The following is a 16,219-nucleotide window of genomic DNA, read 5'->3' as shown; positions in this document are numbered from 1 at the left end:
ACCTGCCTCCTGAGAACTCTGTATGCAGGTCAAGAAGCAACAGTTAGAACCAGACATGAACAACAGACCTGTTCCAAATTGGGAAAGGAGTATGTCAAGGCTGTATATTGTCACTCTGCTTATTTAACTTATATGCAGAGTACATCATGTGAAATGCAGGGCTGAATGAAGCACAAGCTGAAATCAAGATTTCCAGGAGAAATATCAATAACCTCAGACACACAGATGACACCACCCTTATAGAAGAAAGTGAAGAGGAACTAAAAAGCTTCTTGATGAAAGTGAAAGAGAAGAGTGAAAAAGTTGGCTTAAAATTCAATATTCCAAATACAAAGATCATGGCATCCGGTCCCAACACTTCATGGCAAATAGATGCGGAAACAATGGAAACAGTGAGAGACTTCATTTTCTTAGACTTTAAAATCACTGCAGATAGCGCCTGTGACTGCACATGAAATTAAAAGACGCTTGCTCCTTGGAAGAAAAGCCATGACCAACCTAGACAGCGTATTCAAAAGCAGAGACATTACTTTGCCGACAAAGGCCCATCTAGTCAAAGCTATGGTTTTCCCAGTAGTCATGTATGGATGTGAGAGTTGGACCATAAAGAAAGCTGAGTGCCAAAAAATTTATGCTTTTGAACTGTGGTGTTGGAGAAGACTTTTGAGAATCCCTTGGAATGCAAGGAGATCAAACCAGTCAATCCTAAAGGAAATCAGTCCTGAATATTCATTGGAAAGACTGATGCTGAAGCTGAAACTATCCACCTGATGTGAAGAACTTACTCATTTGAAAACACCCTGATGCTGAGAAAGATTGAAGACAGGAGGAGACGGGGACGACAGAGGATGAGATGGTTGGATGGCGTCACCGACTCAATGGACATGGGTTTGAGGAAGCTCCAGGTGTTGGTGATGGACAGGGAAGCCTGGCGTGCTGCAGTCCATGGGTTCCCAAAAAGTCAGACACGAGTGAGTGACTGAACTGATACTGTTTTGGCCTTTTTAAATCTAGACAAGTCTGAATTTTTTGTGCGTTTTGAATTAGCTGCTTATTATAACTAACTTTTGAAAAGACTCCAGGCAAGTTATCGGTAGAATAAACCAGATTCTAAATATGCCTATTATTTTCCTCATTTTAAATTCAAGTTTCTCAATAGCTGCAGAATACACATTCTTTTCAAGTACACATGGAACATTTGCCAAAGTTAAGTCATATGTGAAAGCCATTAAACAAGTCTCAAAAATGCCACAAGACTGAAATCTTACAAAGGATGTCCTTTAACCACACTGGTATTAAATTAGAAATTAACAGCAAAAAGCTAGTTCAAAAGTTCTCTAATATCTTAAAATTAAGCAATACAGATAAATAATCCACAGGTCAAAAACAAAATTCTAAGAAAAAAACAACATATACTGAATAACATTGAATATACATCTCAAAATTTGTGGGATGCAGCTAAGTATTGCTGAAAGGGAAATCTGTAACTTTGAATACTTATGTCAGAAAATAAGAAAGGTCTCAGATCAGTAAGCTAAGTACAAGTCAAACCCAGAGTCAACAGAAAGAATGAAATAATAAATATGAATAGACATTGAAAAAATTAGAAGAGAAAATTAATAATCAAAAATTACTTGAAAAAATAAAATAAAATTGATAAGCATTTCCTAAGAATGATAAAGAAAAAAGAGGGACTACAAATTACCAATATTATTAATAAAAAGTACATTACAGAAAAATCTACTGATGTTAAACAGAATGAAAAGAGAATATTATAAAGAACTTTGATCATTTAGATGAAATGGACAAACCTCTCAAAAAACACAACTTACCAAAACTGACCTCGGATTTAGATTAAAAAAAAAAAAAAGCAAATATACTACCTAGATGATGTTTTCTATGTCTCAGTTCGTTAGTTGAAGAGGCACATAATGTAAGTTTATTCCATTTTTAGAGATGCCACGTTTGATTATTTGGTTAAGGTGTGAAACATCAGGTATGTCCATTATAAAATTATACTTTTCCTTTTACCCTAAATAATCTCTGTGCATATACTTTGAGACCACATAAATATCCTATTCCTCAAAACATCCTAATCCTCTAACCCAAGTTTCAGCATTCACTTATCATCTTAGTTTGAGTAATCAATAATTAACTGATACCAAATAATTGATTACATGGGAGTGAAAATGCTTATTTCCTAATAGTGTTATCCCACCTACATTTATTAGCTAGCATTCCTTTATTTAAATAAAAAAGCTTTTCTTTTCTCTCAGTCGTTCTCTTTATATTTCTCTCATTCTCTCTCTTATCTCAACAAGAGAAACTCAAGAATTCAGTGTACTCAACATGGTATAATCACTTACCATGGCTCTTTTTGATGTGTAATTTATCCCAAGCCAACTTTTGTACTTTTCCTTTTAGTGGATGTTAGTCTTTGTACACTTGTTTTTTGATATGAGATTTTTCAGGTTTACCTTATGAATTCCCTGCTCTGGGCCTGGAAATAGCCATTTCCCTAGGAAACACTTTAGTGGTGACTGATATTTAGAAATCCAGATCTAGGTGCCAGCTGTACTGATTGCCACTAATGCTGATTTGCCTAAATCCCTTTCGGCAAACAGAGCCAGCAAGTGTACATACATGTCCATGTTATCTATCAAAATATATAACATAACATATAATGAGCTCAGATTGAGACTTCTCACTGAAATCCAACACTGCATTATTTGTCCTCACTTATGAAAGTAAAAGCTCTTCTTCCCCAAAACATAAACACATTTACTCAATTGCTCTATCCTATTATACACACAATACACTATCAGAATTACACCACCAAATACCACCACCAAGAACAAAGCTACTAAGCAAATGTCACGAATTCTTGGTAGTTCTTTGTTATGATACATTTTATCTAGGGTGTACAGTCAAAGCTCTGTGTTGAAGATACTTAATTTTTTCTCTGTGTGATTATTATCAATCTGACATACAGTAGGTTATTTCTTGCTTATATTCAAATGTAATGTCTGCCTTTTCATATTTTATTTTTGAATATTTACAATTTTCACATGTTCAAAGTTGAAACCACATAAAAATGGTCTACTAAGAGAAATCGCACATTTATCCCTACACCCTCTGCACCATCCCTACATACTCTGCAACAACATACCATTTTCACTGATACCTGGTTGATATATCCTGTTTCATTTTGGAAGAACGAGGAATTTCCCCTTCATTTTGTGTGACAGGTAGCCTATTATATGTACTCCATTATATGCTGGATTCATAGACAGCGTCCTTATTCTTCCCCTTTGGCTACATCATATACCATTGTCTGGAGCACTATGTTTAATTCAATTACTCTCATTTAGATTGACTACAACATTTTGTTATTACAACTTACTCCTGAATGAAAACTTTACACATATGCATATTTGTGGAGATGCTTCTTCAGGACAAATTTCCAGAGCTGGAATTTCTGGTTCAAGAGGTAAATGCATATATAATTTTCTTAGATATCATCAAATGCCCTTGAGAGGGGCTGCTGTTATTTTACATTTCCACCACAAATGTATGAAAGTATCTGAATTTCCATAGCCTTGACAAACATGTTATCTAGATTTTGAAATATTCTCATTCTGATAAATGAGAAATTGCATCTCAATAAAGATCTAATTTGCATTTTGAGTAAAGTTGAATATACTTTCTTGTATTTAAGGGCCATTTTATATTTTTGTGAACTTTGAGGATTTCGTCCAGTTTATATCATATTTTATGAGGTTTCTTCCTTGATTTTTAAGAATTATTTGTTAGAGAAATAGTCTTTTGATTTTTTATTAGTCTTTTGACTTTGCATGTGGTATTTTGCCATGCAAAAATTTTTTTTCATTATTTATTATTAATTAATGAATATTATCAATGTTTTCTTTTATTGTTTCTAGATTTGGGACTTTAGTTTGAAAGTTTCTTCATGTCCAGATCAAGAGATAAATCATCTTTGTTTTCCTCTATTTTTATATGGATTCATTTTTCACATTTAGATCTGTGATCCACTTGAAATTTTTTCTGGCAATTGGTATGAGATAGAAGAAAAATTTTTTTTTCCAAATGACTATTCAGTGGTCGCCAAGCCAATTATTTTAGAAGTCCACATTTTTGAAAACAGAGGGAATCTGAGAATTATTTTATGAGTGATGGATGAGCTGAGAAGTCAAACAGGGGGCAATGAAACAGCTCACAGATTGGTAACCACAGGAAACCACCATCAGCCCTGTGCTAAAGTATCAAAGGGAAAAGGAAATATTCCTGAAACCCAGAGTGTACGGCCTCCAAGCAAATAACAGAAATCACAGCAGTCTGTCCAGTGAAATCTGAAGCCCTCCATGAGCTGCCCTTGCTGCCTAAGCATGGAAACAAGCTTAAAAACACCCCTTTACTCCTGCCCTCCAATCTCCCACCAGTGGTTCTGATTGGCCAAACCCAGATGGACGTCAGCTGATGGGAGACTGGGAAATGCACCCTGCAAAGTTTACACCCCTTGTGAAATAAAACAGAGAGGGCAGAGAGGGAAGAACTGCTCTGTGCAGTTCTCTGTGCAGTTAGTGCTGGCAAAGGGCCAGCACGACACTCATAAGAGTTCTTTATCTTTTCATTAAAATAAATTCCCAGAAGATACCACATAATTTATTAACATTTCAGCAGTAAGTACAGTAAATAAATGTAAAGGCATATATGAGTCTAAGGACAGACAGTAATACAGTCTTATAAGTTCAAACCATCTCTCCTAAAATTAATCTGAATCACTGAGATTTTTATTACATATAATTGGCCCTCCATATCCTCTGGTACCACAATCACAGATTCAAACAACCAAGAATAGAAATACCCCAAAAGAAAATTTCAGAAAGATCCAAAAAGCAAAATTTGAATTTGCGGCATTCAGGTAACTATTTACAAGGTCTTATATTGTACTTACAACTATTTACCTAGCATTTACATTGTATTAGGCATTATAAGTAATCTGGAGAGATTTAAAGTACATGGGAAGATATATGTAGATCATATGCAAATACCTCACCATTTTATCTAAGGGACTTGAACATATGTGGATTTTGGTAACCATGGGTGACCTGGAGCAAATCTCTTATGAGTACCAAGGGATAACTGCATGTGTTTTGAACAAAAAAAGATTGAGGAACTCAAGATTGTGGGGATGGAACTAGGAAGATTTAAAAAACAGAAATAGTTCTATAGAAATAAGGAGCATCCAAGAGATAGAAAATGTGATAAATAAAGTAATAGCTGGAAGCAACTGAATAAAAAATATTTAAATTTCATTTTAAAAGAATTAAAATTGAATTTAAAAAGAAAAATTATGAGCCAGATACAATGAACACAGGAGTTTAGATACAAAGGAGGCAAAAATATCTTTTTAATCATTTAAAATTTCTCTAGGGGTTGTATTTTAACTTAATGTTTTTAGAAATGTGAACTTTAATGAGTCTAACAATCTATTTTATACCTCAACAAACCCATTATACTATTTATACATCTTAATCTAGCAATATCCAAATATAACCCCAGTTTTGAAAGTCTGTTAGTTGCTATAGAAAGAAATATTCTGATTTTTTGAAGGAATAATTTATTCTCAGAATTAGTCCAATGAGACAAGACCACTTTCTTGTAATAAAATCAGCAATGTATCTCTGTTCAATATCCTAGAAAAATCAAGGGCTCAAAATCAAACGCTTTGCTGATTTGCAATTCAGTTACTCAAGAAAGAATTCTCCAGCTGTAAGACTCTCCAGCTGTAAGGTTCACTGTGCAACTTATTTCTTCCCCTTTCTCGTCTCTTCTTTCCTCTTGTCTCCTGTTTGCCAGTGTCCTCCTCTGCACTGAGTAGCATCACCACTCTGGGGAAGGAGAATCAAAAGGGTAAATAAATCAGCTCAAGCAAAAACTTTCTGGGACGCAGGAGGATGAAATCAACAATAGTGTGTGAGGCGCCATTAGTCATCATGGTTCTGCACACTCCATCTCCAATGAAACCATCTTAATCCAACACCCTTAGATAATTGGTTCCAGTGACTAATACATGCTCACTGATCCAGAGCCTGAGGAGTATGAATGACAAACAGTAAACCTGCTTAGGATAATGTGACTGGTTGTAATTCCATTTAAAATAAATTAACAAATGGTGATGCGCTATCAAGTTAACCATGCGGCACAACTATAATTGTTAAGGTTGCTCATTTCATTACATGGTGCCCTTTCTCAGGAAGAAAAAAAAAAATGTTTTCTGTTCTTTGGATGAAGAATTGTTTCCCTTCACCTGATCTCATGGTTTCCCCTGGTTACTTGGCTTTTTATTTCACTTTGGCTTCTAGAAAAACCTGTAATCTGTCTATAACCTATGGATAGGACTCGGGGAGATATCTGCATGCTAGCTTAAATCAAGCAGTTTATGTCCCTATTCTTATTATTGTCCTATTCTTTTTCAACTGTCCCTAATTTTGCTTCGTGGTTTATTTATCCCTGTAAGTCATCTGTTGTAGGTCCTCTAGAAACAGATCAGAGATGGTATTTGGGGTCCACGATGTTTCTTTGTAATCAATACTGGTGACAAGAAAAAGGAAGAAGTAAGATTGGAAAGAGGGAAAAGACAGGCCTGATCAAACTTCGGCCAGCCTAGAAGGGTTCTGTGAAATTAGTACAGTCCTGGGCCACCCCATAATAGCTGGCATATTCCCTCCTCGATTAGTCACCAGAAATAGGGCCCCCTGCCCTCCACAAGGATGGGGGCTCAGGCAAGGTGGGCCTCCAAGCCAAGGCAGACTCTGATGGAGCTGAGATTATCTGCTGATTCTAATCCTTTCAGCTGGCAGCAAGTCTTTCCTTAATAGGGGAGCTGGTTTCCACCCCAACCTTTTTTCTACTCCAAAATCCTACTGCACACAGGATGGAAGAGAAGCCCCTCCAGGGGTCTGGTGTACCTCTATTCTTAAAAGCAGCTTAGAAGAGAGATATTAGTGAGATAACTACAGTGTCTAAAGTAGAAGTGGTTCTCAGGGTCCCAACAGATATTCATTATTTTCTTCTTCCACTTAATTTTTTAGATCCTATTAGGCAGGGGGATAAGGGGGTGACAGAGGATGAGATGGTTGGATGGCATCACTAACTTAATGGACATAAATTTGAGCAAATTTTGGGAAATAGTGAAGGACAGGGAAGCCTGGTGTGCTGCCGTCCAGGGGGTTGCAAAGAGTTGGACACGACTTAGCGACTGAACGACAATAGTCATTGTTGGCCTAGGTGCTGACCCGTTAATACGCTTCAGACCTTCAGCCATAAAGACCCCATGCTCTTTGGCTGGGGTCACCATACCAGCCTATTTACAGTCACAACTAGGCAAGGGAGAAAAATACAGGCCCATGTGGACCAGTTCAGTTCCACCCATTCTCCTCCCTACCTCCACTGTGTAAGAGCAGCCCTATCTCCTCCAAATGATCAACTACTCTATCAAGATTGGGAGTCTTCTTCTTGCTTTTGATGCCTAGCACAAGAAACTCGAAGTGCCTAAGTGAAAACTAAAATTTATGATTCATCAGTGCTCTTCCTGTGTGCCCTTGAGAAAGTATGCTCCTTGTGGAAAGCAAGACTTCTAACCCAGCAGAACCCAAAAGAGTAGGGGAAAGAAACACAATGACCCTCAGCAGGTCATTGAGAGTGATAATACGTGGGGTCACTACTGTTTCAAACCCTGATTCCTGTGTTCATGTATTCTTCCTACTGGGAACATAACACCATATAAGGGTCATTAGTTCAAAGCATTGTAAAAGATGGCATCTACTCCTGTAGGGCATTCCCTCTGAGACTCTAGTGATGTTTCAGGCTAGCAGTTTATGAATAATGATATGGCCAGTGAATTTCATGGTCACAGACCCAATCACAAACGTTCTTTGCTGAAAAGGGAGTCCCTTGGTCTGAGGTTATGTTACACAGGATTCCCATGCCAGTGAACCAGTTCAGTTCAGTTCAGTTCAGTCACTCAGTCATGTCCGACTCTTTGCAACCCCATGGACTGCAGCACACCAGGCCTCCCTGTCTATCACCAACTCCTGGAGGTTACTCAAACTCAATCAAATCCTCTATAAGCCCTTGGACAATAGTGCTGGCTGAGGCCCAATGGATAAGAAAGGCAAACTCATACCTAAATATATGTCCATTCCTGTGGGATGTGAAAATGAACAATTAATCCTACCAGGATAAAACGAGTTCAATGAAGACAATCTGCCAGCGATAGTACAGTTAGTCTTCTTGATTAATGGTTGTTCTCTGTTGCTGGCTTTCCCAATGACTCAGTGGATAAAGAATCTGCCTGTCAGTGTAGGAGATGCAAGAACATGGGTTCAATCTCTGTGTGAGGAAGAACCCATGGAGAAGAAAATGGCAACCCACTCCAGTATTCTTGCCTGGAAAATTCTATGGGCAGAGGAGCCTGGGGGGCTACAGTCCACAGAATCACAGACAGTCAGACACAGCTGAGCATATGAGCTAAGGAAGGATCACTGGTGCCACAGTGCTGGGTGCCATGGGGATCTGAGCTACCTGCTCATGCTCATGTATTTTGCTTGTATCTTCTGGTCCTGATAGTACTCAACCCTATATACACCCTAGAACCTACAACCTAGGTTGTTGTATCTATAACCTAGATACAACCCTAGAATTGTCCCAGGACTCATCTGACTTTCTGACTTATGGATATGGTAGGCGCCAACATTGGAAGAAAGGACTCATTGGAAAAGACCTTGATGCTGGGAAAGATTGAAGACAAAAGGAAAAGAGGGTGGCAGAGGATGAGATGGTTAGACAGCACCACCAATGCAATGGACCTGAGTTTGAGCAAACTCCAGGAGATAGTGAAGGACAGGGAAGCTTTGCATGCTTCAGTTCATGGGGTCTCAAAGAGTCAGACTCAACTTAGTGACTGAACAACAACCTGACGGACAGTTCTAGACATATAGTCAATTAGTTTGGTCAAATGACCCATCTCTGCCAGGACCCAGTAGCAGGCCAGAAGTTGTTTTTCAAATGGTATAAAAATTTCCACTGGAAATGGCAAGGCCATGCTCCAGAACCCCAGAGGCTTACATTATGATTGTCTCACTGGGATTTAACACAAACTATATATGACATCCTTCCCCATCAACTATACTCCCTAATCATATTTGGTCTGCTGGAGTGTGTGGCTCAAGAGCAGGGCTACTTGCACTGCAACCTGGTCCTACTGTAGAGTTTTTTTCCTGCTCTGGGATGTACTCAAAGCTGGCAATAGTTTATGCATCCTGGAGTATAGTTTATAGCAGAATCCTCTGATATAGAATTTGCTGCCTCCAGAATCCAAAGAGGCCTAGAAGTCAATGTGCTTCTTTCTTTGGATAGAAGATTGTAAGGCACAGTAACTTGTTTTTACTTGAGAAGGGATGTATCAGCATGCTCTTGATTCCTGGACCCCTAAACATATTATAAACAAGGAAAACCCATAAATCTTCAAGTTTTCATCTTCAACTTTTTGGAATAGATGTGTTTTACCAGGACCTCCAATGTGCTGACCACCTGTGGCTCATCTAGCCCAGTAAATATAATATCACCAACCCAATAAATCAATATAATGGTCTTCAGTATGCTTAGGCAGTCCAGATTACTTTGTTCTATGCTGTTATAAAGAACAGGAAAGTTAATAAAAATCCTTAAGCAAAACTAGACATATACTGTTGTCTCATCCAAGGTAAATATCTGATCCTCTTCCATGGTTTGGAATAGAAAACAATATATTTTCCAAAACAATGACAATGTATCTGAGGCCTATTAATTTACACCAATAAAGATACCATATCTAGTACAGTGGCTATGATTGGGATTACTATATGCTTGAACCTGCAGTAATCTACAGGTATCACCCTCAGACCATGGGTTTCTGCAGGTGTTAGACTGACCAATTAAATATAAGTATCTTGGGAATTATACCTCTGTATTTTTTAAATCCTAAGGAGTGCTATTAATACCCACTACTTTTCTTCTCCAGGATGCCCTATTGCTTTTTTACATTACTGTGTAGGAGGTATGAGGGATAGCCTCAGGAGCCTTTCACTTGATCTTCCCCACTGTGACAGTTCTTACCCGACATAGTGAAAGTGAAATCACTCAGTCGTGTCCGACTCTTTGCAACCCGTGGACTGTAGCCCAAACTCCTCCGTCCATGGAATTCTCCAGGCAAGAATACTGGAGTGGGTTGCCATTGCCTTCTCCAGGGGATCTTCCCGACCCAGGGATCAAACCTAGGTCTCCCACATTGCAGGCAGACGCTTTAACCTCTGCGCCTCCAGGGAAGCCCATATAACTAGAACCCAATGAAGAGGTTACATCTGCCAAGTATGCCAAATTCACTTAATATTCCAGGACCAGAGAACTGGCCATCAGGTGGATTCACGGACACACTGGATCTCCTTTAAGCTCTATGCTGGCCAGCATGCCACTTATCACCTGGCCATTGCATGCCACCATTCTAACAAGTGGGCCACAATGAGGCTTTGGGGCCCTGGGTTCTAATGTCAACTCAGACTCTGTATCTCAAAACGCCTTGACATTCCCCTTTCTCTTTTTCCTAGTGCAAAGCTGTTCAAGTAAATGACCATAGGATCCTGTGGGGAAGGACTAGAGAAATCATTATCATAAAGATCCTAGGTGTTCTTTCCCACTATTTAAATCAGTGATTTCCAGGCATAAAAATTGGATCAGGTCCAGGAACTAGGCAAGATCATGACCTTAAAAAAAAAAAAAAAGACAATTTTTCAAAGCAGTTTTAGCAGTTCATAGTAAGACTAAGCAGTAAGTACAGAGTGTTCCCGTATATCCCCTGTCCCCTCACATGGACCACCTCCCCAACAATCACCATGCCCAAATGAGTGGTATATTTATTACAGCTGATGAACCTACACTGGCACATCATTATCACTCAAAGTCTACAGCTTACATTAGGGTTCACTTTTGGTGTCGTATATTCTATGGGTTTTGACAAATGTATAATGACAAATATCCATCTTTATGGTATTATGAAGAATAGTTTTACTGCCCTAAAAATCTTCTGTACTATGGCTATTCATCTCTCCCTCCCTGCTAACCCCTGGCAACCACTGATCTTCTTACTGTCAATATAGCTTTGCCTTTCCAATAACATTGTATCATTAGAATTGTATGATATATAGACTTTCCAGATTGGCTTCTTTAAGTAATATACATTTAGGATCATGACTTTTTATTAAAGTAATAGACTCTCAGCCTACCAGTCATCCTTTCTTAATTTTTCTACAAGCACAAACGGAATAGTATATCAGTTAGCTACCCATTTATTTTGTTCTTATAGATACTGTTTTCTATTAAGATTTCTAAAATTCTATAGGTTATACTCTTGACTGACAATCCAGTTTTGCTCATCATTACAATATTACAACAGTCTGGCTTAGGATGTTTAAGTAAACCTGACTCCATTGTTTCAGGGATCTACTAAGACCACTGCTATTGAGCTAAGTTCTATAACAACTATCCTACTGCTTTCAAACTGTGGTGCTAGAGAAGACTCTTGAGAGTTTCTTGGATAGCAAGGAGATCAAACCAGTCAATCCTAAAGGAAATCAACTCTGAATATTCACTGGAAGGACTGATGCTGAAGCTTCAATACTCTGATTACCTGATGCAATAAGCTGACTCATTGGCAAAAACCCTGAAGCTGGAAAAGATTGAAGGCAGAGGAGAAGGGGATGACAGAGGATGAGATGGTTGGATGCCATCACTTACTCAATGGATATGAGTTTGAGCAAACTCCAGGAAATGGTGAAAGAGAGGGAAGCCTGGCACACTGCAGTCCATGGGCTCACAAAGAGTCAGACATGACTTGGTGACTAAACAAAAACAACTATTAACCCCGACCTGCAGAGAAGAATTACACTGAAAATTTTAGTAATACTGGAGCTCTCCTTAAAAAAGCATTTCTTATGCTCTTAGTAAAAGACGTGTGCCCTAGGTCAGTTCAGTTCAGTTCAGTCACTCAGTCACATCCGACTCTGCGACCCCATGGACTGCAGCACACCAGGCCTCCCTGTCCATTGTCAACTCCTGGAGTTTACTCAAACTCATGTCCATTGAGTTGGTGATGCCATCCAACCATCTCATCCTCTGTCGTCCCCTTCTCCTCCCGCCTTCAATCTTTCCCAACATCAGGGTCTTTTCAAATGAATCAGTTCTTCGCATCAGGTGGCCAAAGTATTGGAATTTCAGCTTCAGCATCAGTCTTTCCAATGAATATTTGAGACTGATTTCCTTTAGGATTTACTGGTTGGATCTCCTTGCAGTCCAAGGAACTCTCAAGAGTCTTCTCCAACACCACAATTCAAAACCATCAATTCGTTGGTATTTGGCTTTCTTTATAGTCCAATTCTCACATCCATACATAAATACTGGAAAAACCATAGCTTTGACTAGACAGACCTTTCTTGGCAAAGTAACGTCTCTGCTGTCTAGGTTGGTCATAGCTTTTCTTCCAAGGAGCAAGTGTCTTTTAATTTCACAGCTGCAGTCACCATCTGCAGTGATTTTGGAGTCCAAAAAAATAAAGTCTGTCACTGTTTCCATGGTTTCCCCATCTATTTGCCATAAAGTGATAGGACCGGATGCCATGATCTTTGTTTTCTGAATGTTGAGTTTTAGGCCAACTTTTTCACTCTCCTCTTTCACTTTCATCAAGAGGCTCTTTAGTTCTTTGCTTTCTGCCATAAGGGTGGTATCATCTGCATATCTGAGGTTATTGATATTTCTCCCTAACCCTAACCTAAGGTCCCATGAACTTAATCATCATGAGCCTTCTATGGAAACAATAATTCCAGCATTGCCACATCTACAAGCTTTTAATTTCCCTTCTCCATCCTCTGCCATGGAAATTATCATTTCATCTTTGGGTATTGTGAGCCATTGCTTATTTCATGTTTCCAGGGACCAGCCTAGCAGGTACTTAATACCATCTCCTGGATCCTTGCCAGAATGTTAAATTCTATAATTAAAGAGTCAATAAACTCTTTACTACCCAATTTTTATTTCAGTTCCCCTTGATCAAGCACCCTAACAAGGAAGTCCCACATTGCATCAGTTCATTACCACTAAACCAGCATTACAAGAAATGCTAAAAGGTTTTCTTTGAGTAGAAAATAAAAGGCCACAATTAGAAATAAGAATATATATAAGAGAAAACCTCACTGGTAAAAGTAAGTATATAGTAAAGGCATGGATCCACCACTTTAAAAGTTAGATTAAAGGTAAAAAGACAAAAGTAGAAAAATCAATTGTAGCTACAACAAGCAATTAAAGGATACAGAAAATAAAAGATGTAAAATATTACATCAAAAACATAAAGAGAAGGAAGTAAAAATGTACTGCTTTTACAATGCTTTAAAATTTAAGTTACTATCAGCTTAAAATAGCAATCTATACAAGTCTATACATATGAAACACAAACCAAAAATTTATAATGGATACACAAAAAATAAAGAGAAAGGCATCCAAACACAATACTGAAGAATCCATCAGACAACAAAGGAAAAAATCAAGAGAAGACAGGAACAAAGAAGAATGACAAAAACGGCCAGAAAACAGTTAGCAAAACGGCAGTAAGAGCATACCTGTCAATAACCCTAAATGTTATTTAATTAGTATAATAAATGGTTAACTCCTCCAATAAAAGACAGAGAGCAGCTGAATGAATAAAAAAATAAGACCCATCTATATACCACCTACAAGAGACACTTCAGATATAAAAACAAAGAGACTAAAAGAGACTAAAAGTAGAGGAATGAAAAAAGATACCCTATGCAAATAGAAAAGAAAAGTAGAAATACTCATATCAGACAAAATAGACTTTAAAACAAAGACAAAGACAAAAGACAAAGAAGGGCATTACATAATGATATAGAGGTCAATCCAATGAGAGGATATAACATCTGTAAACATTTATGAGCCCAGAGGAAAAGCATCTAAATATATAAAACAAATATTACTTGAAATACAGGGAGAAGGAGACAACAATACAATAATTTTAGGGAAATTTAATATGCCTCTTACATCATTGAACAGATGACTCAGACAGAAAACCAACAAGGAAACATTGGCTTTAGACGACACATTAGATCAGATGAACTTAATAGATATATGTAGAACATTCATCCTAAAGCAGCAGGATACACATTTTTTTCAAGTGCACATGGAAGTTTCATCATGAAATATCACATGATAAGCCACAAAATGATTCTCAACACATTTAGGAAGACTGAGATTACATCAAGCATACTTTTAGGCTACAGCAGCATGAAACTAGAAATCAACTACAAGAAGAAAACTAGAAAAAACACAAATGTGGAGACTGAACAACACGTTATTGAACAATCAATGGATCAATGAAGAAATCAAAGAGGGAATCAAAAAAATACTTTGAGACAAATGAAAAATACAACTTTCCAAAATCTATAGTACGCAGGAAAAGCAGTTCTGTGAGGGAAGTTCACAGTGGTAAAAGTTTACCTTGAGAAATAAGAAAACACTCACATAAACAATATAACTGTATGATTTTTAAAAAATTAGAAAAGAACAAGCAAAAATGAACGTTAGTACAAGGAAAGAAATAATAAAGATCAAAGCAGAAATAAATGCCATTGAGACTAAAAAACAACAGAAAAGATCAACGAAAGTAAGAGTTGATTCTTTGAAAATATACACAAAATCGACAAATCATTAGCCAGACTTACTAAGAATGAAGAGACAGACTAGGGGCTCAGGTAGCCTGGGTTCAAGCCCTGGTCAGGGAACTAGATCCCACAAGATGCAATTAAGACTCAGTTCAACCAAATTGTTTAATGAATTAATTCTTTTAAAAAATAATTAAGAGAAAGACTAAATAAATTATATCAGAAATGAAAGAGAAGAAATTACAACTGACATCACAAAAATACAAAAAAAAAAAACACACACCATATGAGAACATCATGAATGATTATATGCCAATGCCAACAAATTATACAACCTAGATGAAACATTTAAATTTCTAGAAATACATAATTTTCCATGAAGAAATGGAAATTCTGAATAGATGAATTACTCACAACAAAATTGAATCAGTAATAAAAAAAAAAAACCACAAAAAATCTCTCCAGACAGCTCCACAGGTGAATATACCAATCATTTATACCAGAGTTAATACCTCTCCTTCTCAAGTTATTCCCCCAAAAAAACTGGAGAAGGAGGAAGACCTCCAAATTCATTTCAAGAGATCAACATTACCCCAATAACAAAACCAGATGAAGACATCAAAAAAAAAAAAAAAGAAAGAAAATTATAGGCCTATATACCTGGTGAACATAAATGCAACAACTGTCAAAAATATTAGCATACCAAATTCAAAACTACATAAAAATAATTATAAACTATAACTAAGTGGAATTCATTCTAGGGCTTTAAGTAACGATGGCTTAACATCCATAAACCAATCAACATAACACAGCACATTAACAAAGGATAAAAATCACATGCTCATCTCAACAAATGCAGAAAAAGCACTTGACAAAATTCAACATTTGTGTATGATAAAAACCCAACAAAGTGGGTGTAGAGGGAAATACCTCAACATAACAAAGGCAATATATGGCAAACTCACAACTAACATCATATTCAATGGTGAAAAGCTGAAAACTTTTCCCCTAAGTTCAGGAACAAAATAAGGATGCCAACTTTTACCACTTCTATTTAACAAAGTTTTGGAAGTCGTAGCCACAGCAGTTAGGCAAAACAAAAAAGATAAAAGTCATCCAAATTGGAAAGGAAGAAGTAAAATTGTCATTTGCAGATAACACCAATACTATATACAGAAACCTCCAAAGACTCTACGAAAACACTATAAGAACTAATAAATAAGTTCAGTAAAGTTGCAGGATACAAAATATATAGAAATTTGTTGCATTTCTATAAACTAATAATGAACTATCGGAAAGAGAAATGAAGAAAACAATCCCATTTACAGCTATATCAAAAAGAATAAAGTTCCTAGGAATAAAGTTAACCAAGGAGGAGAAAGACCTTTACTCTGAAAACTATAAGACACTGAGGAAGGAAACTGAAACTAACA

This window comes from Bos taurus, chromosome 7 (genome assembly GCF_002263795.3).
Source record: "Bos taurus isolate L1 Dominette 01449 registration number 42190680 breed Hereford chromosome 7, ARS-UCD2.0, whole genome shotgun sequence".
Lineage (NCBI taxonomy): Eukaryota > Metazoa > Chordata > Mammalia > Artiodactyla > Bovidae > Bos > Bos taurus.
This window is presented reverse-complemented; position numbering follows the sequence as displayed.